The following is a 25567-nucleotide window of genomic DNA, read 5'->3' as shown; positions in this document are numbered from 1 at the left end:
ACGGAGGAGCCTGGTAGGCTTTAGTCCATGGGGTCACAAAGAGTCGGACACGACTGAGCGACTTCACATTCACATTCACTTCATTTTCTTAGAACTCCTACTTTCAAGACCTTTCCTCCTTGTTTCCATACACTCACCATCTTCAGTCCCCCATCTCTACCCCAGGGGTCAGAACACCCCTGGGCTTGTAGAAAAGGCACAGAAGGAAAAGGCTGAGAGTCAAAACTTTGTCCAGATCTCCACTTTGTTATGTGATACCCATGTGATTTAGGGAAGATTACTTAATCCTGACTATCCTCAGTTTTCTCATCTGTGAAATGGGAGAAAACAATGTGCACCCCACATTTTTGCTCAAGGGCTTAAAGGGAGCATGCATTAACACTCAACAAATGGTACCTTTTGTTTAGTTTCTAACTCATTTTTACTCAAAAGGAAGTTTATCTAATGTCACTTACAACTCTACATCAAAGTTGCTTATTGAAACCTGTGGTCCCAAAGCCTGCAAACTAAAACAAAATTGTGCTCAAAGAAACACTGAAATAAGAGGCCATGATGGCATGGAATGAAGAGACTCTGATTTGTCCTAGCTCTTCAAGTATTTAAAGAATTAATGGAGAGAATTCACTTAAGTACTAAACATGTTGTCTATTACATGTTCTTTCCTTCTTGCTCCACACTAAGTTGGGCAGAAATCTTGTTGGCTCTAATACTGACACACATACACACACTAATTCCTTCTTGGGCTTCCCTCGTGGCTCAATGGTAAAGAACCCACCTGGAAATGCAGGAGGTGTGGATTCAATCCCTGATTCAGGAAGATCCCCTGGAGAAGAGAACAGCAACCCACTCCAGTATTCTTGCCTGTGATAACCCGTGGACAGCAGAGCTTGGCGGACTACAGTCCATGGGATGGCAAAGAGTTGGATACAACTGATCGAATAAACAACTCCTTCTCACCACTCCCACTGCCATTGACTGATCTGAGATGCACCATCTCTGGCTTGGATTACTGACTGTAGCCTCCTAACCAGGCTTCCTGTTTGTTCCCTGATCTCCTATTGTCTATACATAGCAGCCAGCATAACATTTTTGATGAATGATCAATTTCTGAAAGACTTTTGAAAGTCTCAGCCATTGAGAGTTTGTAATTCTCCCTTTTCACACCCTCATTTGTTGTTGTTTCTGTTCAGTCACTGAGTCCTGTCTGATGTTTTGCAACCCTGTGGACTGTGGCTTGCCAGGCTTTTCTGTCCATGGGTTATCCCAGGCAAGAATACTGGAGTGGCTATATCTCCTGGAGTTTGCTCAGATTCATGTCCATTGAGTCATGATGCTATCTAACACATGTGTTGCAGGGTGGGAGTGGGGGATGGGAGATAAAACAGATGGCCTTAAAAATGTCTTTTAGCTCTGGAATTCAATTAAAATCCATTTATGCAGTCATTCATTCATTTGTTAAAGAAATATTTGTTCAGCACTTACTAAATGCTGGGAATGCAAAAAAGGGGAGTGGTGGGTAAATGCAATAGATTCTCTAATATCAGGAAATTCCTAGTTAAGGGAATTACCTAGTTGTCCCATGGCTAATACTACATGCTTAGACATAGAGAATGGACTTGTGGACATGGTGGGGTGGAGAAGGTGGGACAGATCGAGAAAGTAGTAGTCACATATATACAATACCACGTGTAAAAGAGCTAGTGGGAAGCTGCTGTGTAGCACAGGAGTTCAGCTCGATGCTCCGTGATGATCTAGAGGGGTGAGAGGCAGGGGTGAGAGGGCGGCTCAAGAGGAAGGGGATGTATGTGTAGTTATAGCTGAGTCACATGGCTGTACAGCAGAAACTAACACAACACGGTAAAGCAACTATGCTGCTGCTGCTGCTGCTAAGTCGCTTCAGTCGTGTCTGACTCTGTGCGACCCCAGAGACGGCAGCCCACCAGGCTCCCCCGTCCCTGGGATTCTCCAGGCAAGAACACTGGAGTGGGTTGCCATTTCCTTTTCCAATGCAGGAAAGTGAAAAGTAAAAGTGAAAGTGAAGTCGCTCAGTCACGTCCAACTCTCAGCGACCCCACGGACTGCAGCCTACCAGGCTCCTATACTGGAGTATAATAAATAAATTAATTTAAAAAAAAAGAAGACTCCACACTTTCACTGCAGGAGTTAGAATTTGATCGCTGGTCAGGGAATGAAGGTCCCATGTGTGATGAGGCCAAAAAACAAGATTGATTTAATCGGACCATAGGGCTAAACAATGGCTTAAACACAACAAATAAATAATTTACATCAAAAAAGAAATACCTATTTAAAAGAATGAAGCAGATTTATAAACCCATAAGCAGAGGACACTGAGGTAGGTGTTTAGAGAGAAGTGTGTGTGGATTCAGAGAAATGAATCCCTAAGTCTTTTGGAGTGAGGTATGGCTGTTGGAGGCTTTGCCAGTGGCTCAGTGGGTAAAGAATCTGCCTACAGTGCAGGAGACACAGGATTCACAGGTTCGATCCCTGGGTCGGGAAGATCCCCTGGAGAAGGAAATGGCAACCCACTCCAGTATTCTTGCCTGAAAAATTCCATGCACAGAGGAGCCTGGAGGGCCACAGTCCATGGGGCCATGAAGAGTCAGATAGGAGTGAGTGACTAAACACATGGATGTTGGAAGGCTGGGAATGGGAGTAGACAGAAGATCAATTTGAGAAGACTTCAGAGAGGAAATTTACCAGCTGAAACTGGAAAGATGGGTACAAATCCATAGACTAACAAAGAAGGATGACACTACAAGCAAAGGCATAGAACTCTGTGAAGGAGTGAAGAATTGCGGGAGGGGGTAGGGCAGGTAAAGAAGGAGCTAAGGCCACTCATGGGAACCCCTGATTTGACTTAAAGCTGGGCAGTGATGTGATCCCACTTACACTTCCAATAAACTACATGTCAGGGGAAATTGGAGGTGTGGGAGTGAGATGCGCACTACTGCAAAGGTCTGGTCCTCTGCTCAACGTTATATGTCAGCCTGAATGGGAAGGGGGTTTGCGGGAGAATGGATACCTGCATATGTATGACTGAGTCCCTTCACTGTTCACCTCAAACTACCAGAACATTGTTAATCGGCTATACCCCAAAACCCCCAAAATTCCAAAATTTGGAAAACTCAGCAGTGGCCCCAGGACTGGAAAAGGTCAGTTTTCATTCCAATCCCAAAGAAAGGCAATGCCAAAAAATGCTCAAAGAATACTCAATTGCACTCATCTCACATGCTAGTAAATTAGTGTTTAAAATTATCCAATCCAGGCTTCAGCAATACGTGAACTGTGAACTTCCAGATGTTCAAGCTGGTTTTAGAAAAGGCAGAGGAACCAGAGATCAAATTGCCAACATCCGTTGGAACATTGAAAAGGCAAGAGAGTTCCAGAAAAACATCTATTTCTGCTTTATTGACTATGCCAAAGCCTTTGACTGTGTGGATCACAATAAACTGTGGAAAATTCTGAAAGAGATGGGAATACCAGACCACCTGACCTGCTCTTGAGAAGCCTGTATGCCGATCAGGAAGGAACAGTTAGAACTGTACATGGAACAACAGACTGGTTCCAAATAGGAAAAGGAGTACACCGAGGCTGTATATTGTCACCCTGCTTATTTAACTTCTATGCAGAGTACATCATGAGAAATGCTGGACTGGAAGAAGCACAAGCTGGAATCAAGATGGCCGGGAGAAATATCAATAACCTCAGATATACACATGACACCACCCTTATGGCAGAAAGTGAAGAGGAACTAAAAAGCCTCTTGATCAAAGTGAAAGAGGAGAGTGGAAAAGCCGCCTTAAAACTCAACATTCAGAAAAGTAAGATCATGGCATCTGGTCCCATCACTTCATGGCAAACAGATGGGGAAACAGTGGCTGACTTTATTTTTGGGGGCTCCAAAATCACTGCAGATGGTGACTGCAGCCATGAAATTAAAAGATGCTTACTCCTTGGAAGGAAAGCTATGACCAACCTAGACAGCATATTAAAAAGCAGAGACATTACTTTGTCAACAAAGGTCCGTCTAGTCAAGGCTATGGTTTTTCCAGTATGGATGTGAGAGTTGGACTATAAAGAAAGCTGAATGCTGAAGAATTGATGCTTTTGGAGTTAGAGTGGTGTTAGAGAAGACTCTTGAGAGTCCCTTGGACTGCAAGGAGATCCAACCAGTCCATCCTAAAGGAGATCAGTCCTGGGTGTTCACTGATGTTGAAGCTGAAACTCCAGTACTTTGGCCACCTGATGTGAAGAGCTGACTCATTTGAAAAGACCCTAATGCTGGGAAAGATTGAGGGCAGGAGGAGAAGGGGACAACAGAGGATGAGACGGTTGGATGGCATCACTGACTCAACGGACATGGGTTTGGGTGGACTCCGGGAGTTGGTGATGGACAGGAAGGCCTGGTGTGCTGTGGTTCATGGGGCTGCAAAGAGTCAGACATGACTGAGCAACTGAACTGAACTGAACCCCAATACAAAATTTAAAGTTTGAAGGAAAACAAAAGTATTGTTTTGTAACATGCTTTTATTTCAGTTAGTGTGTTATAAACATTTTTATGTCAAACTATATAGATAAACCCCATTTTCACCCTTAATGAGGGCACTATTCCATTTTCTGGTATACCCAATATATTTAATAGGTCTCCTAAATCATATTCAGGTATCATGATTTTTTAAAAGCATTTCTGCCTATATATATCATTTTGGCTATAAATGTATAAGATTGCAATCTGAGATAGCCTTAACTAATTTCAACACATAGCAATTTTATAATAATTCATTGAGGTAGATACCCTCATTTTATTTAATAGATGTGGAAACTAAGGTTTAGGGGACTAATCCCCTTGCTTACAGTAATGGAGCTACAAATAACTGAACAGATTCCAATCCAACATATGTATGACCTTTCAAACTCAACCCGCTGCATTAACAATCTTCATAAGTAATCATGAAATCCTGTAGCTGGAAAATAATTTATAATCATATAATTCACTCCAATCCCAAAGTTCTATTAGGTGTGCAAGCTTCTTTATAAGCAGGGATTCAAACTTTTTGTATGTTGCCCTCCTTTGTAGAGCAAATTTACCCTAAATTAGGCAGTGACCAGCCTACAGCCTGGTCTTTTCTAAGCCTCCATCAGATTGAGCTCCAACCTGCAAAGTGTTTGAAAATCTCCTAAATTCCCTTCAGTATTTTCGCTACAGTTTTGCCTGCTACACAGATATGTGCCTAAAAGTAGTCCAAACTGGCTGTCTGGAGCAGAAGCCAAGAACTGGATGCTATTTTTAGAAGGAAATAGACTTGATTCACAGCTGAACCTCTGCGACCTTGATCCTTGGCCTGGGATAATGAGTACAGGGTGGAGTCTTAGCAGGCACACTTGCTCAAGTGCTGACCATTTCCTCGGAGCATCTTCTCCATGGTGCCTGGTACCCAGGACTGTACACTCCGCTTGTCCAACCTCCCTTACTACCCACAACATGCAGATCAATTACTCCATTTGATCTCAGGTGAAATCGTGGATTTGAAAACAGTTAGCTATGTGACATCATAACTACAAATGGGAGAGAGGAAAGGTTGATGTTCATCTACTAAATGTCAGGCAACCAGCTTGACTGTTTTCAGTGACTTGACCGGATCGGTAGGCTGTTCGGTTATCTTGTTGGCATTAATTGAATCAGTGCAGTTTGATTTGGAGGGAAGACGGCATTAAACATTAAAAGCGCCGAGCGTCCTAGTGTCTGTTGTGTGTCCTGTGGTTCTTGAGCACCACCAGAATCCCTTCCATCCTTATCCTAACTCTTCGAGGTAGGTGCTCTCCTTATACCCATCTTACATGTGAGGAAACTGACTTTGCCCAAGATCACCCAGGTGGTGACAGGGCCAGAATAGGAGGCTAGTGTGCAATCATTATACCTACTGCTTTTGTAAACGGCTAGAACAGTGCTGCAGGACTCAGCTCCCTGTGGAGGCAGGTGGCTCCGTAGCCCCACCTGCCCTCCGGTGAAGGGCAGAGAAGGAGTCAGAAATCTTCCCAGCCACTCATCAACAGCACCGTTCCTTAGACCGAGTTTCCTACGCCATCATAGTGCTTTCTTTTGTTACCAGTAACAAAAGAGTTCTGGGAGTCAGACACAAAGCGAGAGAGGGTTTATTTACTTGGATTTTCATGGTTCAAGGCCTGGAGGTTGGAGGTGAGGAATAGAAAAGCTTAAGCCTCGGAAAACTCACCCTGCTGGGCACCTCATGTGCCCGGCTCTGCCTGATGTGTGTGTGTTTGTAGATATTTATTTCCCTGCCTGTGTCAGAATCATGTGAGCCCATGTGCTTTGTACTTGAAAGGATCTTCAAAGGGCAACATCCCCTCAGATGTCTAGACTTCAAGCTTCTTTTCGCCTGCTCTTTCTGTGGTTAAGATCATGGAGGGTTTAGATGGATTATCTCTTCTCTCCCTGATTAGGGCTTCATTTTCTTGCAGCCCCAGATAGACTTTGTGTTCAGTACCTGCCCCAGGCCAAATGTCCCCGTGTCCGCTGGGCTGCAGCAGAAGGGAAGAAAAACGGTGCCTGAAATTTCGAGCTATGTAAAACCTTTTGTTTATCCTGTCACTTCCCTGGTGGCTCAGATGGTGAAGAATCTGACTGTACTGCAGGAAACCCTGGTTCAATCCTTGGGCCTTCGAGATCCCTTGGAGAAGGGAATGGCAACCCACTCCAGTATTGCCTGGAGAATCCCATGGACAGAGGAGCCTGGTGGGCTATCATCCATGGGTTCGCAGAGTTGGACACAACTAAGCAAATAACACTTTCACTTTCGCTTTTTGTTCATTATTTTGCCTGGCAGAGATATAATGATAAGGTTCCTCAGGGTTTCTGATGCCCCCACGTTAGTTGTCTCTCTTCCATCCCTCACACATTTGAGGAGGAGGAGAGAAGGGAAAGAAGCTTAAAGAAACAATTTTTCGAGTAAAAACAGGGTTCTAATGCTCTTTTTGCCAGTTAGGACATTTGGTGACAGCGTATGTGCATGTATATGTGCTCAGTCATGTCTGACTCTTTGCAACCTCATGACTGTAGCCCACCAGTCTCCTTTATCTATGGGATTTTCCAGGCCAAAATACTGGAGTGGGTCGCCATTTCCTTCTCCAGGAGATCTTTCTGACTCAGGGATCAAACCCACGTCTCTCGATGCTGCTGCTGCTAAGTCGCTTCAGTTGTGTCCGACTCTGTGCGACCCCATAAAGGGCAGCCCACCAGGCTCCCCTGTCCCTGGGATCCTCCAGGCAAGAACACTGGAGTGGGTTGCCATTTCCTTCTCCAATGCATGAAAGTGAAAAATGAAAGTGAAGTCGCTCAGTCGTGTCCGACTCTTCGCGACCCCATGGACTGCAGCCTACCAGGCTCCTCCGTCCATGGGATTTCCCAGGCAAGAGTACTGGAGTGGGGTGTCACTGCCTTCTCTGCCACATCTCTTAGGTCTCCTGAATGGGTAGGTGGATTCTTTGCCAGCTGAGCTATCAGGGAAGTCCTCAGTGAGAGAAGGCCACACGTTTTACAAAAGGACAGTCATCTAAAGTCTGGGGAGACTGCCTGGAGGAAGCCAGCTTGGATTATTGTGATGGACGAAGGAAAGGCAAGCAAGCCACCTTTGTGGAAAACATCACAAAGGGTCACAGAGGACAAGGACCAGAAATAATGACGGGTATGCCAGTTGTGGACGGCAGGAGGGGATGGATTGCAGTAGGTATGGTATGGACCAAGAGGCAAAAGAACTGGGTCCGAGTTGATGTCAGTAGTCCCTGTGTTGGCTAAATGGGTCTGCAAAGCAAAAATCATTCAAAGACGGTTAAGAGCTTGACTGTTGAAATCTCAAAAAATAAAAGAAAGTTAACACCAGGAGAAAAAATTAAAATTGCATTGCACTTCTTCATATTTATTTTATGGTTATGCATTGCATTGATGTTGACTTGTGGTCTGGGGAGTGGAGTGCTAGTAGGTGGCACTCAAACCTTTTGATGTCTGAGACATCTAAAGGTCAGACTTTCTCCTGGAATCTGCCACCATCTGTGTGACTCTGGGCAAGTCCATCCATCTCTTTGAGGCTCTATTTTCTTTTTTATTGGGCAAGTTATGCTGGAGTTTGGGGGATGAGGTGGGGATAATGAGCTTTAAACTTAAAAAGTATGGGATCCCAAATAATGCTGACTCTCATCTGCTTCCTCCAAGACAGAAAGATTTTTTAATTTAGTTTCTTTATTTTATATTGAAGTGTACTTGATTTACAATGTTATGTTAGTTTTAGGTGTATAGCAAAGTGATTCCATTATACATATATCTATTCTTTTTCAAATTCTTTTCCCATTTAGCTTATTACAGAATATTGAGCAGAGTTTCATGTGCTGTATAATAGGTTCTTCTTATTTATCCATTTTATATATAGTAGTGTGTATATGTTAATCCCAAACTTCTAAGTTATGTCACCCATTTCTCTTTGGTAACCATAAATTTTTTTTTTTTCATAAATTTATTTTTGAAGTCTGGGAGTCTGTTTCTATTTTGGTAATTTGTATCATTTTTTAACAAAATTGTTGATAAAACTATAGGCTAGTTGAAAGAAGAGCCATATTCCAGGGGACCAGCTGATTGAAAAGTTTTCTTGTGAAAACAGTGAGCCATCACAGCATTGGATAAGGGGCTCTGTGGAATTTGAACTCTACCAAAGCATCAGAAGGGAGTGGACTGTATCTAACTCCAGGAACTGCACCCAGGAATCTCTTGCCATCTGTTAGAGATGTAGAATGGTATTTAAATATTGCCAGTGGTAACTTCATTGCAGTTTCAAGTCTAGAAAACAAAAGAATGCTTGAAAAGAAAACAGAGACGCACAATCAATTTTCTAAGCATCACTGTCCTTGACCAGCAATGACCCAGGGTAGCTGGCTTATTCCTTGCTTCGGCCACCAGATTGGAGGGCCTCCTCATTACACAGTGTATGACTGCCCAGAGCCACGTCCCAGGAGAATGTGCTCCTCCTCATATAACTTATGTTAAAGACTTAAATCTTTATTCCTCTAGTATATAATTTTCAGTATTTTGCACACAAGAGAAAACAGTTATGACAACCCATTTCTTTCTGGATACTTAGCCCTGGAGAAAAGCCACCCCTCCTACTCACATCTGTCAAACTACCTAAGAGTCCAATAGCCATCAAGAATCCACCAAAGAGGCCATGGGAAATGTTTGCTCTCCTTTTATTAATATTTAAAAAGCTAGCTGACATAAAGTAAAGCAATAACAGTTGCCACCACTTGACATAATATGACCTTCACTGTTGAAGCAGCGATAAAACCATGGCCTTTCTAGACCTGCTGTCTTTACTCACTGTCTCCCTCCAAATTGAACACTCCATCTTGAACCGTTTGTTTACTTGTTTCATAAGAGTAAATGTCAAAGTCCCAAAGGCAGGATTACGTTCTTGATTCCAGGAACAGCATCTCGTTCTTCTTTTGATTGCCTCAGAAAAGCATGTTGGATGCTTGGTACATAACAAACACCAGCTGAAATGAAGACATCTTTTAGGGCTGGTAATGAGACAGCCTTTTTACATTTTTAAATTTTATATTGGATTATAATTGATTTACAATGTTGTGTTAGTTTTATGTGTACAGCAAAGTGACTTTTTTCTGGTGTGGACCACTTTTTAAAGTCTTTATTGAATATGCTACAATATTACTTCTGTTGTTTATGTTCTGATTTTATGTCTGGAAGGTATGTGGGTTCTTAACTCTTGGTGTGCGTGCTCTGTCATGTCCAACTCTTTGTGACTCCATGGATTGCAGCACATCAGGCCTCCCTGTCCTTCACTATCTCCCAGAGTTTGTTCAAAGTTATGCTGTTGAATCAGTGATATCATGCAACCATCTCATCCCCTGTTACCCCCTTCTTCTCCTGTCTTCTATCTTTCCCAGCATCAGGGCCTTTTTCAATGAGCTGGCTTTTCGCATCAGGTGGATAAAGTGTTGGAGTTTCAGCATCAGTCCTTCCAATGGATCTGCACGAGGGTAGACATTCTCCCTGTTCTTTTAGGTCCACCTTTCTAGGTCTAGTCCACATACACATAAGTACCTAATAAATAAGAAAGTCCTTCATCCCAATATCCTAGACTTCCCCCGGAAATGCTCCTGTTGTATTCTGGTAACTTAGACAAGACCCCTGTGAATTTACCAGCTCAAAGAAAATGCAATTGGCCTCTGCTTCAAATACAGCTCAAAACTCTGCCACAAACCCGTCTCTACTCAGAGACTCTGTACCCCACAACTGCATTCCCTTTGGGCCCTCTACTAAAGTCACAGCCCAATTTGAAATAACTGTGAGTGTGCCATGGCAAATAGCATGTGAGGGAATTGATAAATGAGAGAACCCAGAATTTAAAGATGTAAACACAGATGTGACTATCCCCTCTACAATGTGTTTGGCATTATAACTACAATCTAAACAGAAGAGCAGGATACAAATCCTCTTCTACAAGGAAACCTTCATTCCCACGTCCCAGACAAGAGGTTGAAATCCACTCTGGCACTCTCCTCTGAAAAATACCAAGGAGAAGAGTTGATGTCTTTCCATTTCAGAAACATTTACTACCATGCTAGTCCATTCTCAGGCAGTGGGCTTTGATCCTCTCATGTTTCATAAAGTGGGCATTATTTATCCATTGTCTGGCCCACAGGCACAGCCCAGTTTATAGTCTGACACCACACAGTAGGGAACCCAGAAACTGACCTAAACACACAATGAAACATGACTGAGCATAGAGGCAGCATTGTAATTTATAGGTGAGGAATAACATTTTCCATAAAGGTGCTGTGGCAGTTGATTATCCACGTGGACTAAAATAAATTTAGATTTCTTATCTCACACCATGCAATTCTAGATATATTAAAGATCAGACATGAAACATGGAACTTGAATCTTTTGAAGGAAAGTTACATTAGGGCTCAATCTTGGTGCCGTATATTCTATGAGTTTGAACAAATGTGTAATGACATCTATCCGCCAGTTTAGTCTCCTACAGAGTAGTTTCATTGCTCTAAAAAGCCTCTGAGCTCTGCTTACCATTCCTACTTCCACTCCTAACCCTTGGCGACCACTGATCCTTTAACTGTCTCCATTGTCTTTCGTTTTCCATAACATCACAAAGTTGTAATCAAACAGTATGGAGGCTTTTCCAATTGGATTTTTTCACTTAGTAATATGCATCTCAGCTTCCTCCATGTCTTTTCATGGCTTGATACGCATGCATGCTCAGGCGCTTCAGTCATGTCCGACTCTTTGCGACCCCGTGGACTGTAGCTCACCAGATTCCTCTGTCCATGGGATTCTCCAGACAAGAACACTGGAGTGAGTAGCCATTCCCTTCTCCAGGGGATCTTCCCGCCCCAGGAATCAAACCCAGATCTCCTGCATTGCAGGCAGATTCTTTACCGTCTGAGCCAACAAACAATAACAACAAAAACCTGACTTGGACTTCCCTAGTGGCTCAGATGGTAATGAATCGTCCTGCAATGTGTGAGACTCAAGTTCAATCCCTGGGTCAGGAAGATTCCCTGGGGAAGGAGATGGCTACCTACTCCAATATTCTTGTCTGAGGAATTCCATGGGCAGAGGAGCCTGGCAGGCTATAGTCCATGGGGTCGCAAAGAGTCTAACACGATTGATTGACTCACATTTTCACTTCATTTTCACTTGGAAGAAATAGGCTAATTTCTGCAGATGACAGAAAATAACTTCAAAATAAATGTAATTTCTGGAGATTCAATTAAATTACAACATCCACACACTGGGTAGGTTTCTTCCACTTTTAGTCTGCAAAGAAATTTATGATAAATGAACTTTGAATTTCATCTCATATACTTGAGATAATGATATTGTTTGTCTCCTTTAATCCACTAGAGTAGGGATTTTGACTTGTTCACCAACCAGCACTTATTAATAGCACTGGCACATAGTAGATAGTCAATAAATGTTGGTTGACCAAATGAGTAAAACCCATGAAAACCTATACTCTCATGACTGACAATGGAGAGAGAACGTCCCCTGGGGGCAGGGGCAGGTGAATTGTGCTTCTCTTTCTAACTGAGATACACTTTTCCCCCTGACCTCTCGCTCATTATCCCCTTCACCAACCTGATGACCTCAGAGAGGACCAGCTTTAACGTTGTTCCCTAGCAGCTGAACCCAGAGGAGAGGAGAGCAGCCCTTTGTGTTAGCTCCCAGCACCAGCATAAGATACAGGGCACCCTTAACTCCCTCCAGTACGATGACCACTAGAGCTTCACCCCCACCAGGCGCCCACGGAAGGGAACGGTAGTGTCAGGAGAAACTTACAGTCAGAGCCCCGACTCTGCCTCCTCCTTGAGCCGTGTTGTGACAGGCGACTGTCTCCAGAACCTCAGGCTGGGCTTCTGAATGGCATTTGCTTGGTGAAATAGTTTGCACAGTTTTATCTTGCACACACATCTCCTCCTTTCCGATGTCAACTTCTAGTGTCAACAGCATTCAAAAGGAGCTTCTTTCCCTCCTACTCAGGATTTGCTGAAAATTACAGCATGTTTAGGCCCTATGTTTCATATACAGTTGGTCATCATTTCTTTCCTGTGGTTTTTTCATGCCAGTCTTGATTCTGTGCAGTCTCATAGCAAATGTCAACTCAATTCTCATTTCTCTTCAATCGATCTATAAGAACATATCTTTTTTTTTTTTCCTTCTCTCTTTTTCAAGGCTTTTATGATCTTATCTTTCTTCTTTGTGTCCTGGGAATTTGCAGTGATGTTTCTAGATGTGAGTCTTTTTCACTTATATGACTTTCAGTTGGGAAAAATGGTCTCTCTTCTGCTTAGGGGTTTCCTTGTGTTACTTCCCTGATAATGTATCTGTTTTCTTTGTTATCTCTTTCTGGAAATGTTAGTAGTGGAATGTTGAGCCATCTCCAAATCTCTTAATCTTTTATTTGTCTCATCTCTTGATATTTGCGTCTACATTCTGGGAGATTACTTTGATTTTATCTCCAAAACTGTGTACTGAATTTCTCTTATTTTAGCAATCAATTTTTGTTAAGCCCTCTAATTTTTTGAAATCCTTCTCCCCCTCATTTTGTGGGTACAGTAACTTATTGAATCTGTAGGAACAACATTTAATTTGAAGCTATTTTATACTCTCTACAGAAATTAGCAAAAATAAAAAAAAAGAAATTAGCCCATTTCTTTCAAGGTCAAGTTTTTGTTGTTATTGTTTGATTCTTTTGATCCTCTTATTATCATATGTACAGATGAGGAAATATTACCCAGCAATGAAAATGAATAAGTAGGAATTAAAGATGTAAACATGGGTAACTCCAAAAAGGTAATGCTGAGTGTGAAGATAGTTACAAAATGCCAAACACTTTATGATTCCATTTATGTAAAGTTCAAATTCAAGTACAATTTTCCAAATTATTTTTGACACCTTTGTATGTAATAATAACACAAAAAATGAATGGAAATAACACATACAAAATTCTATTTCCTCCAAGGAAAAAGATAGGACATGAAATCTGCAACAATGTTCATAATATTTTATTACTTAAAAAAAGTAATACCCTGAAGTAAAAATGACAGATAATATTGGAAGGCAGTCATTGCATTATTTTCTATAGATTTATATGTGGCAGTTATAAGGTTTTCATTGCATTATTTTCTATAGATTTATATGCAATAAAACCAACTCCTTACACTCTTACACAATAATGTCAATGTCCCCATTACTATTGCTATCCCCCAAATAATTTTATGATGATCACAGATTCTGTGGGCCAAAAATACAGGCAAGGCACAGCTAAGATGTCTTGTCTCTGCACCATAACGTCTAGGATCTCAATGTGGAAGACTAGAAGGTTGGGGTCGTTCAAAGTCTGGAGCTGAAATCCATAGAAGCTGTCTTCACCCACATGTCTGTGGCTTGGGCTTCTGCGCTGCACAGTGTCCTCAGGTTTTAAAAGTGTGTGTCCCAAGAGAAGTACACAGAAGTTTCAGGGCTTCTTCAAACCTAGTCTGTTTCATAGCATCACTTAACATGGTGTCCATTTGGTACCAACTAGTTCTGCCTAGATTTAAGGAAAAGAGACATAGATCCCTCCTCTGCTGCAGCAGGGAGTGCCAAAAAATTTGGAAATATGCAAAGCAGCAAAATCTACTCCTGGACAGTAATTATATAATTCCTCCTAAGTGCAAAAGATACTTCCTCTTTCTAAAATCTTCCAGAAGGCCTCATCAATTTGACACCAGGTTCAGGTTTGAGGTCTTATTCCTTTTTCAAATGAGGTACCTCAAGTTATATTTCCTTCAGTTGAGCTGCCTGAACTTAGTTCCCCTCAATCTGAAGACATGTGAACTAGAGAAAAGCTGACGTAGAAAGACTGGACAGGGAGAGGATACCCATTAGATACCTTTGTTCAAAAACATGGGAAAAGGGAAACACATGGAGTCAACTGCCCATCACAGCTCTGAAAGCTGCTGGATTCAGTTGTCAGTTCCTTTGACCTGCGTGCATGCATGCTTAGTCATGTCCGACTCTTTGCAATCCCATCAACAGCAGCCCACTCATCTCCTCTTTCCATGGAATTTTCCAGGCAAGAATATTGAAGTGGGTTGCCATTTTCTACTCCAGGGGATCTTCCAACCCAGGGGTTGAATTCACATCTGCATCTCCTGCATTGAAGGCAGATTCTTTACCACTAGCACCACCTGGGAAATCCACCTTTGACCTGAGGCCTTTTCTTAATTTGCAAATTCTTCTGGCTGAAAGGACAGATCTGGGCTTTTAATATTTTCTTTAAATTTTATTAAAAACTGATTGATTCATTCTTTAATTCATTTCTCTCATCTCTCATTTTACTGTAGGCAGTTTGAAAAAATGAGTCACTAACAGAGTTGTTTGTAAGACTTTTGAGAACTTTGCTTTAATGGAAATAAGAATACAAAGTAATTAGCCTGTCTCTGGTTTGTATAGGGATTTCTAAAACTTTGATCTCCTAATCGATGGATATATTTCTTAAACTTATTAATATTTTATGTTTAACACTGTTCGTCAAGTTGCAACTAGGATTTTGCTAGAATTATTTCATTTCTAGACATAATAACTGGTGTAGAGCCACTGCAATGCAATGACCTAATATAGAAATAAAGATGATGATTAAAGTGTGACACTATTCCATTACTTTAGATCTACTTTTTCTGAGATCAAGCAATGCTAGATCCTTATTGGAAGTCTAGGGCTTATAGAGAGGATTGAAACAAAAAGAGGGGATGGAAATGATGAAGGAAATTGGAAATAAGATTAAATGAAAATGGAGGGAAAGAGAATTAGAGAAGAAAAATAAAATAAAATGAAAGAATAGAGAAAATGGTGAGAGGAGAAAGAGAGATGGAAGGAGAAGCAGATAACTGAAAACTGATGATAACGCTGTCAAATTGTCTCTGGCATCAGGGTCTCGATCTGTCTCCATGTGACAGAATGCACTTTTCAGAATGCTCTTTGTATTAAAACTAAAATATGACATATGTCACTATAAGATACCCCATCATAAATATTCCTTGGAGATAACAGTTTAATGGACTAAACTCCGCTAATCCCCTCACATCAACAAATCATCTGGTGAAAAATAGCCTCAAAAGACAGTCAACAATCTGATATTTCTATATTAGGTCCATGAAAACAGAGTCTCTCAATTAGTGACAGGAATTACACGTGTGTTACTGCAGGTCGTATTCACAGGATGGAAGTGATTACAATGCAGCCTACGTCTCTTCAAGCCAAATGATCTGCTCTTTTTAGTTTCTGGTATCAGAAAAAATAGTAAGACTGTCCAACAGATAATCCCCAAATCATGACAAGTAATAAATCTGCCTGCTGAAAAATCTTTAAGAAAACTTCCTCTGAGGAAAAGGAAGACGTGGGAGGTAAAACCACATGTGCAGAGTTGCTGATATCAAAATTGTAATATTGCTCCCAGCTCAAATTTCATATTTTATCCTTGTTAAAATACGAGACAGGACAATGCTGTGAAGCCCTCTTTATAGAACGTGAATTTTTAATGCAGTGTGGCCTGTGAACCAGACTGAAAGAAAACAGCTGGAAACCAGTACATTCCTGGCAATTGTTATTTTTGAAAAATGGTGGAAGTAATAAGACATCAAAATGGTCTTTTAAATCTTGTCTTCAGCATGAAGCTTCTACCCTGGGGTGGAGAAATGTAAAACTCCAACTGACTTTGTTGATTAATGGAAATTTACAAGCATACAATGTCATCCCTTAGGAAGAATGGGTGTCGTTCTGCAGATGGCAAAAATAGGAGCTCAGGGACCAGATGGAGCTTCCTGGTCCTTATCTCTGGCGAGGGTGGGGGGCAGAGTCCCACAGTGAGGGGAGAGGGGTGCTGGTTTATGGATGTAAAGCATGAATCCCTACCCTTCTGTGGCTCCACCTCTTGATACAAATTTGGTGTTGGGTAGGGAAAATGGAAGAGGGCACTATACATTATTTGATCTTCTGGGATCTACTTGTGAATCAAAGTATCCCATGAGATCCTACAGGTAATTCTTACATGTTCTCCTTTCTTAAATGGGTTTCCCAGGTGGCACTAGTGGTAAAGAACCTGCCTGCCAATGCAGGAAACATAAGAGATGCTGGTTTTATCCTTGGAGGAGGCCACGGCAATCCACTCCAGTATTCTTGCCTGGAGGATCCCATGTTCAGAGGAGCCTGGGACTATAGTCCATAGGGTTGCAAAGAGTCAGACATGACTGAAGGGACTTAGCACGCACATGCCTTCTTAAATAGTGCTTACTTTCCTAAATGTATTTACAGTAAGTCTACAGTTCTGTTCACACTAATCTGCAAGTCTCAGACTTCAGAGAAAAAAACCTCAAACTCTCATGTCTGTCATTTAAATCCTAACCCCAACCCTCACCATCAGTCCTGCCCCTCAACCTCTCTTAAATACCCCAAACCCAGGGGTTCTCTTTAAATCCTCCCCTCAACTTTTATATTATAAACTTCCTCATGGAGGGTAGCCTAAAGAGGCAGCTGCCACATCTTTGATATGCTTTATGTTTGCACAAAATTGAAATCTTCCCCTCATGCTTTGAGCAAAATGGAACCCCCAGAAGGCTGTAACTGCATCCAGCCTGCTTATCTGATTTTCCCAGACACACCTTCAAGTCTCCATAGTATAGCTGGAAAACTGCAGATTTCGTCATCCTTTGTTCTCAGTTCAGTTCAGTTTATCCGCTCAGTCATGTCCAACTCTTTGCAACCCCATGGACTGCAGCATGCCAGGCATCCCTGTCCTTCACCAACTCCCAGAGCTTACTCAGACTCATGCCCATTGAGTCGGTGATGCCATCCAACCTCTCACCCTCTGTTGTCCCCTTCTCCTCCCACCTTCAATCTTTCCCAGCATCAGGGTCTTTTCCAGTGAGTCAGTTATTCACATCAGTTGGCCAAAGGATTGGAGTTTCAGCTTCAGCTGAATGAATATTCCAATGAATATTCAGGACTGATTTCCTTTAGGATGGACTGATTGAATCCCCTTGCAGTCCAAGGGACTCTCAAGAATCTTCTCCAACACCACAGTTCAAAAGTATCAATTCTTCGGCACTCAGCTTTTTTTTTGTAGTCCAACTCTCACATACATACATGACTACTGGAAAAACCATAGCTTTGACTAGACAGACCTTTGTTGGAAAAGTAATGTCTCTGCTTTTTAATATTCTGTCTAGGTTGGTCATAGCTTTTCTTTCACGGAGCAAGCGTCTTTTAATTCCATGGCTGCAGTCACCATCTGCAGCGATTTTGGAGCCCAAAAGAATAAAATCTGTCACTGTTTCCATTGTTTCCCCATCTATTTCCCATGAAGTGATGGGAACGGATGCCATGATCTTAATTTTCTGAATGTTGAGTTTTAAGCCATCCTTTGTGCTAAACACTGCTAAAAGAGAATTAGACTAAAATCCCTAACAATCAGAATTTCCTGAATTCTCTATAAAACTCAGGTAAACAGACATTCCTTAAGAGAGTGAAATTAGATTATTCAGCATATACGTGCTCAGTGGTGTCCGACTCTTTGCAACACTATGGACTGTAGCCCGCTAGGATCCCCTGTCCATGGGATTTCCCAAGCAAGAATTCTGGAGTAGCTTGCCATTTCCTCCTCCAGAGGATCTTCCTGACCCAGGGATCGAACCCATGTCTCCTGCATCTCCTGCACTGGCAGGTGGATTCTTTACCATGAAGCCACCCAGGAGCATGGGATTATCCAGAGTTTATAAATATTCTGAGAACAGTAGTGTGTCCAGACTCATCCTAGCAAACACTCCCTCTTAACCCCAGACATACAGGTCTCAGGAGTGAGGCACACTCCTCACTGCAGGAAAACAGGAGGAAGGTTTTTTTTTTTTTTAAATTTCATAATGTTTATTCATTCAGTAATATCTATTCAGCCTCTGTTATTTGTCAGGTACAAAAAGTTCTTATTTTTCCAAAAAAGTATTACAAGCATTTTCTCATTTATTGAGAAAAGTCTTGCAAATGTAAATGAATTTGCCAATTATTTTTATACACAACATGAAAGGCAGTATGAAAATTAAAACCATGCCGATGTATTATTGACCTCACCTCCCCTGCACACATATACACATGCACACACATCCATTCTCTTCTGTCATTCTCTTTTACGGGAAAAGATGAGGAAGATGAGATCCTTAACAACTGCATGTCAAACTCAGAGATCTAGAGCTTACGCTCTAGGTGATCTCTCTTGGGAAGTAGCCATGGAACCACCTGGGCTGGGGAGAGAGGGAAAAACGCGTGTCTGCACCAGGTAGGTAGCAGGAATCCTTGCACCTTTCATCCTTTTGCTCTCAGAAGGTGTTCCATGTGGTCTGGAGTGTTAATCTGGAGTCAGCACGGACCCTGTAGGGCTTGCTTGGATGGGAGAGTTGGTGACACTAAGCATCTTTGGTGCCCAGTGGAGCAATGCAGAGATGGACCCCCTCAGAAGTCACAGCTTGCAGACAGCATCTTGTCTAGCATCCAGGTTCAGGAGGAAAGGAAGATCCTCTGGAAGCCCAGCTCTACTGTGGCCCTTCTGCTTTGGCCCAGCACCTACCTTTCTGCAGGTTTCCCTGTGGGGCTGGGCACGCCCACCAGAGCCCACGTAAAATGGGTCAGCTGAAACTGAACTAAAGCTGAAGGATGCAAGTTGGAAATTAAAAAGAACTTCCTGGTTCAAAAGGTGAAAAGACATTAAAAATGGTTCTGGAGTAAAGGGAATCCTTCTACACTGTTGGTGGAAATGCAAATTCGTACAGCCACTATGGAGAATAGAATAGATCAGATCAGACACTCAGTCATGTCCAACTCTGTAAACCCATGAATCGCAGCATGCCAGGCCTCCCTGTCTATCACCTACTCCCAGAGTTCACTCAGACTCACATCCATCGAGTCAGTGATGCCATCCAGCCATCTCATCCTCTGTCGTCCCCTTCTCCTCCTGCCCCCAATCCCTCCCAGCATCAGAGTCTTTTCCAATGAGTCAACTCTTCGCATGAGTTGGCCAAAGTACTGGAGTTTCAGCTTTAGCATCATTCCTTCCAAAGAAATCCCAGGGCCGATCGCCTTCAGAATGGACTGGTTAGATCTCCTTGCAGTCCAAGGGACTCTCAAGAGTCTTCTCCAACACCACAGTTCAAAAGCATCAATTCTTCAGCACTCAGCCTTCTTCACAGTCCAACTCTCACATCCATATATGACCACAGGAAAAACCATAGCCTTGACTAGATGAACCTTTGTTGGCAAAGTAATGTCTCTGCTTTTGAATGTGCTATCCAGGTTGGTCATAACTTTCCTTCCAAGGAGTAAGCGTCTTTTAATTTCATGGCTGCAGTCACCATCTGCAGTGATTTTGGACCCCAGAAAAATAAAGTCTGACACTGTTTCCACTGTTTCCCCATCTAATTCCCATGAAGTGATGGGACCAGATGCCATGACCTTCGTTTTCTGAGTGTTGAGCTTTAAGTCAACTTTTTCACTCTCCACTTTCACTTTTATCAAGAGGCGTTTTAGTTCCTCTTCACTTTCTGCCATAAGGGTGGTGTCATCTGCATATCTGAGGTTATTGATATTTCTCCCAGCAATCTTGATTCCAGCTTGTGCTTCTTCCAGTCCAGCATTTCTCATAGCAACACTATTTACAATAATAAAGACATGGAAGCAACCTAAATGTCCATTGACAGAGGAATGGGTAAAAAAGATGTGGTACATGTATATGAAGGAATACTACTCAGTTACAAAAAGGAATGAAATAATGCCATTTGCAGCAATATAGATGGACCTAGAGATGAGCATACTAAGTGAAGGAAGTCAGACAAAGACAAATATATGACATTGCTTAAATGCGGAGTCTAAAAAATGACACAAATGAACCTATTTACAAAGTAGAACAGACTCACAAACATAGAAAACAAACTTATGGTTACCAAGGGGAAGGTGGTAGCAGAGGACAGATAAATTCAAAATTGGGGAGTAACATATATACACTACTATATATAAAATAGACAACAAGGACCTACTGTATAGCACGAGGAACTACACTCAGTATTTTGTTATATCCTATTGGGAAAAGAATCTGAAAAAGATATATGTATATCAGTTTGATGTACCACTGAAACTAACACAATATTGTAAATCAACTAAAAAAATAAATTAGTTTTTAAAAAGTGGTTTTGAAGTGCTCTTGTAAGAAAAAAAAGTATAGCAAAAGTTTAAGCTGAGGAATAGTGCAAGTTGTAATACAGCCCTAAATATTGTAAATGTATTTAAAATTTCTTCCACTATTTTGTCTCTACCCTCACTATCTCACCCAGAGGTACATAAAAACAAATCTGAGGCTGTCTAGGGCTCTGTTGCCCATTCTGAGGACTATTTTTATTTTTTAGGAAACACTGAATTTCTACTGCTTAAAAATTAAAAGGATTCTCTTTTATCATAAATTATGGTATAATAAAGTGTTAACCACAGAAATTCTACAGGTTTGGAGTGCCCTGAAAGAGAAGAAATGTAGGATATGAGTTGAAGAGGATTTGGGCTAGAGTAAGAGGGCCATGGTCAGGGCTTTGAACTTGAAACAAAGAGAGCTCAGGAGGTGAAAGTCCAGGGGCTCATGATTGCTTTGGACCAGTGTGGCCACCAGGAGATAAAGAGAAGAGGCTGGATTTGAGAGGAGTCGAGCAGCTGATGGACTGGGTATGAGAAGTGAGGGGAAGAAGGAACTAGGGGAGACCCTGGGGTCTTTATAAAGCAGCAGTGTGGTTGTCATGGCATTTATTGAGACAAGGAAGGCAAAGGGGAAAACAGGCTTGCTCTGTGCATGGTGTATCAGAGTTGAATAGACAAATCCAAGGAGATGTCAAATCTGAATCATATTTTCTTACTTCACACGAAGGGAAAAATTTGGGCTAGAGCCAAGGATGAGAGTACCTTCAGCTTATTTAGCATCATTGAAACACAAGTAATTTTATGAAGTTGTCTAAGTAGGGACTGAGGAATGAGAAAAGAATTGTGGGGAGGGGTTGATATGAATTATAAGGGAAATACTGAATATATGAAGAATGGTAGAAGAATAGAAGAGTTTGTATGATCTTAAGAAGTGCCCGAAGTAGGAGAAAGAAAGTCAAGAAAATATGATATCATATGGGCAAAGGTAGGAGAGTGTTGAGAAGGAGCAATGATTGTATGTTAGGACATTGGGAAGAGTTAAGCAACAAAAGCCCAGAGGAGTGATCATGAACTTGGAAAGCAGCCTCGGAGAAACAGGGTGGGGAAGCTGTGCTGCATGGGGAGAGGAGGTGTGTGGACACACAGAAAAGGTGTTGGCTGTGAAAGGGCAGAGGGGAGCCCTCTGAGGGGGTGGTTAGAAGTGTCAGCTGCACACAGTCAAGGGGAGGTGAGCCTGAGCTAAGAGATTGGAGAAATTTCCCTCTAAGAAGGCTGGGCCTTGAGCAATGGCTGGGCAATTCCTTGAGCAAAACCTGCTGGAGGAAGGGGAGGGATTTTTCCTGTGGGGAATGAGCCTGAACAAAGGTCAAGATCTACACTGCACAATATGGTAGCTACAAGCCCTAAGGGAGCCGCAATACAGGAGCCACTGAGATGCACCCTGAGTGCAAAACACACACTGAGTTTCAAAGCAGAGAAGAGTGTGAAAGAATGAAAAATCTCATTAACAATTTTATATGATTACATCTTGAAAAGATAATATATTGGACATTGCTGCTGTTGTTTAGTCACCTAGTTGTGTCTGACTCTTTTGCAACCCCATGGATTGGGATTACCCAGGCAAGAATACTGGAGTGGGTTGCCATTTCCTTTCTCCAGGGCATCTTCCTGACTCAAGGATCGAACGCATGTCTCCTGCATTGCAGGCAGATTCTTTACCACTGAGCCACATGGGAAGCCCAATATATTGGATCCTTTTTGTCATTCAGTCACTAAGTCGTGTCTGACTCTTTTGTTGTTCAGTCGCCAAGTCATGTCTGACTCTTTGTGACCCCGTGAACTGCAGCACACCAGGCTTCCCTGGCCTTCACTCTGTCCTGAAATTTGCTCAAACTCACATCCACTGAATCGTTGATACCATCCAACCGTCTCATCCTGTGTGCTCCCGTCTCCTCCTACCCTTAATCTTTCTCAGCATCAGGGTCTTTTTCAATGAATTGGCTCATCCCATTAGGTGGCCAAAATATTGGAGCTTCACCTTTAACATCAGTCTTGCCAATGAATATTCAGGATTGATATCCTTTAGGATTGACTGGTTTGATCTCCTTGCTGTCCAAGGGATTCTCAAGAGTCTTCTCCAGCACCACAGTTTGAAAGCATCAGTTCTTCAGTACTCTTTTCTATGGTCCAATTCTCATATCTGTACATGACTACTGGAAAAATCATATCTATTGGATATACTGGCTTAAATAAAATAGATTCTTACAATTACTTTTATTCATTTCTTTTTTTCCCCGAGTTTTATTGGGATGTATTTGACATGCTGGTATACATGCATGCTAAGTTGCTTCTGTAGTGTCCAACTCTGTGCAACCCTATGCACTGTAGCCTACTTCTGTCCATGGGATTCTCCAGGCAAGAACACTGGGGTGGGTTTCCCTGCCTCCGCCAGGAGATCTTCCCAACCCAGATATCAAACCTGAGTCTCTAATGTTTCGTGAATTAGGCAGGCAGATTGTTTACCACTAGCCCCACCTGGGAAGCCCCTGTAAGTGACATACAATATTGCATACCTTCAAGGTGTATAGCATGATTAAACTTAATATACACCATCCATTTCTTTTTATTTTCTTTAAAGGTGGCTATTGGAAAATTCCAGTACTTTGGCCACCTCTTGTGAAGAGTTGACTCATTGGAAAAGACTCTGATGCTGGGAGGGATTGGGGGCAGGAGGAGAAGGGGACGACAGAGGATGAGATGGCTAGATGGCATCACTGACTCGATGGATGTGAGTCTAAGTGAACTCCAGGAGTTGGTGATGGACAGGGAGGCCTGGCGTGCTGCGATTCATGGGGTTGCAAAGAGTCGGACACGACAGAGTGACTGAACTGAACTGATTGGAAAATTTATTATTATTATTTTTTTAATTGGAGGTTAACTACTTTACAATATAGTATTGGTTTTGCCATACATCAACATGAATCTGCCACAGGTATACACATGTTCCCCATCCCAAACCCCCCTCCCTCCTCCCTCCCAATACCATCCCTCTGGGTTGTCCCAGTGCACCAGCCCCAAGCATCCAGTATCATGCATCAAACTTGGGCTGGCGATTCGTTTCATATATGATATTATACATGTTTCAATGCCATTCTCCCAAATCATCCCACCCTCTCCCTCTCCCACAGAGTCCAAAAGACTGTTCTATACATCTGTGTCTCTTTTGCTGTCTCGCATACAGGGTTATCATTACCATCTTTCTAAATTCCATATATATGCATTAGTATACTGTATTGGTGTTTTTTCTTTCTGGCTTACTTCACTCTGTATAATAGGCTCCAGTTTCATCCACCTCATTAGAACTGATTCAAATGTATTCTTTTTAATGGCTGAGTAATACTCCATTGTGTATATGTACCACAGCTTTCTTATCCATTCATCTGCTGATGGACATCTAGGTTGCTTCCATGTCCTGGCTATTATAAACAGTGCTGCAATGAACATTGGGGTACACGTATCTCTTTCAATTCTGATTTCCTCAGTGTGTATGCCCAGCAGTAGGATTGCTGGGTCATAAGGCAGTTCTATTTCCAGTTTTTTAAGGAATCTCCACACTGTTCTCCATAGTGGCTGTACTAGTTTGCATTCCCACCAACAGTGTAAGAGGGCTCCCTTTTCTCTACACCCTCTCCAGCATTTATTGCTTGTAGACTTTTGTATCATAGCCATTCTGACTGGCATGAAATGGTAGCTCATTGTGGTTTTGATTTGCATTTCTCTGATAACGAGTGATGTTGAGCATCTTTTCATGTGTTTGTTAGCCATCTGTATGTCTTTTTTGGAGAAATGTCTATTTAGTTCTTTGGCCCATTTTTTGATTGGGTCGTTTATTTTTCTGGAATTGAGCTGTAGGAGTTGCTTGTATATTTTTGAGATTATTTGTTTGTCAGTTGCTTCATTTGCTATTATTTTTTCCCATTCTGAAGGCTGTCTTTTTACCTTGCTTATAGTTTCCTTTGTTGTGCAGAAGCTTTCAAGTTTAATTAGGTCCCATTTGTTTATTTTTGCTTTTATTTCCAATATTCTGGGAGGTGGGTCATAGAGGATCCTCTGTGATGTATGTTGAAGAGTCTTTTGCCTATGTTCTCCTCTAGGAGTTTTATAGTTTCTGGTCTTACATTTAGATCTTTAATCCATTTTGAGTTTATTTTTGTGTATGGTGTTAGAAAGTGTTCTAGTTTCATTCTTTTACAAGTGGTTGACCAGTTTTCCCAGCACCACTTGTTAAAGAGATTGTCTTTAATCCATTGTATATTCTTGCCTCCTTTGTCAAAGATAAGGTGTCCATAGGTGCGTGGATTTATCTCTGGGCTTTCTATTTTGTTCCATTGATCTATATTTCTGTTTTTGTGCCAGTACCATACTGTCTTGATGACTGTAGCTTTGTAGTAGAGCCTGAAGTCAGGCAGGTTGATTCCTCCAGTTTCAAATCAATAAAGTTAGAAATGAAAATGGAGGGATCACAACAGGCAACACAGAAGTACAAAGGATCGTAAGAGACTACTACCAGCAATTATATGTCAATAAAATGGACAATGTGGAAGAAATGGACAAATTCTTAGAAAAGTACAACTTTCCAAAACTGAACCAGGAAGAAATAGAAAATCTTAACAGACCCATCACAAGCACAGAAATTGAAACTGTAATCAGAAATCTTCCAGCAAACAAAAGCCCAGG

The sequence above is a fragment of the Bos indicus x Bos taurus genome, chromosome 28, assembly GCF_003369695.1.
Source record: "Bos indicus x Bos taurus breed Angus x Brahman F1 hybrid chromosome 28, Bos_hybrid_MaternalHap_v2.0, whole genome shotgun sequence".
In the NCBI taxonomy this organism is placed as follows: domain Eukaryota; kingdom Metazoa; phylum Chordata; class Mammalia; order Artiodactyla; family Bovidae; genus Bos; species Bos indicus x Bos taurus.
This window is presented reverse-complemented; position numbering follows the sequence as displayed.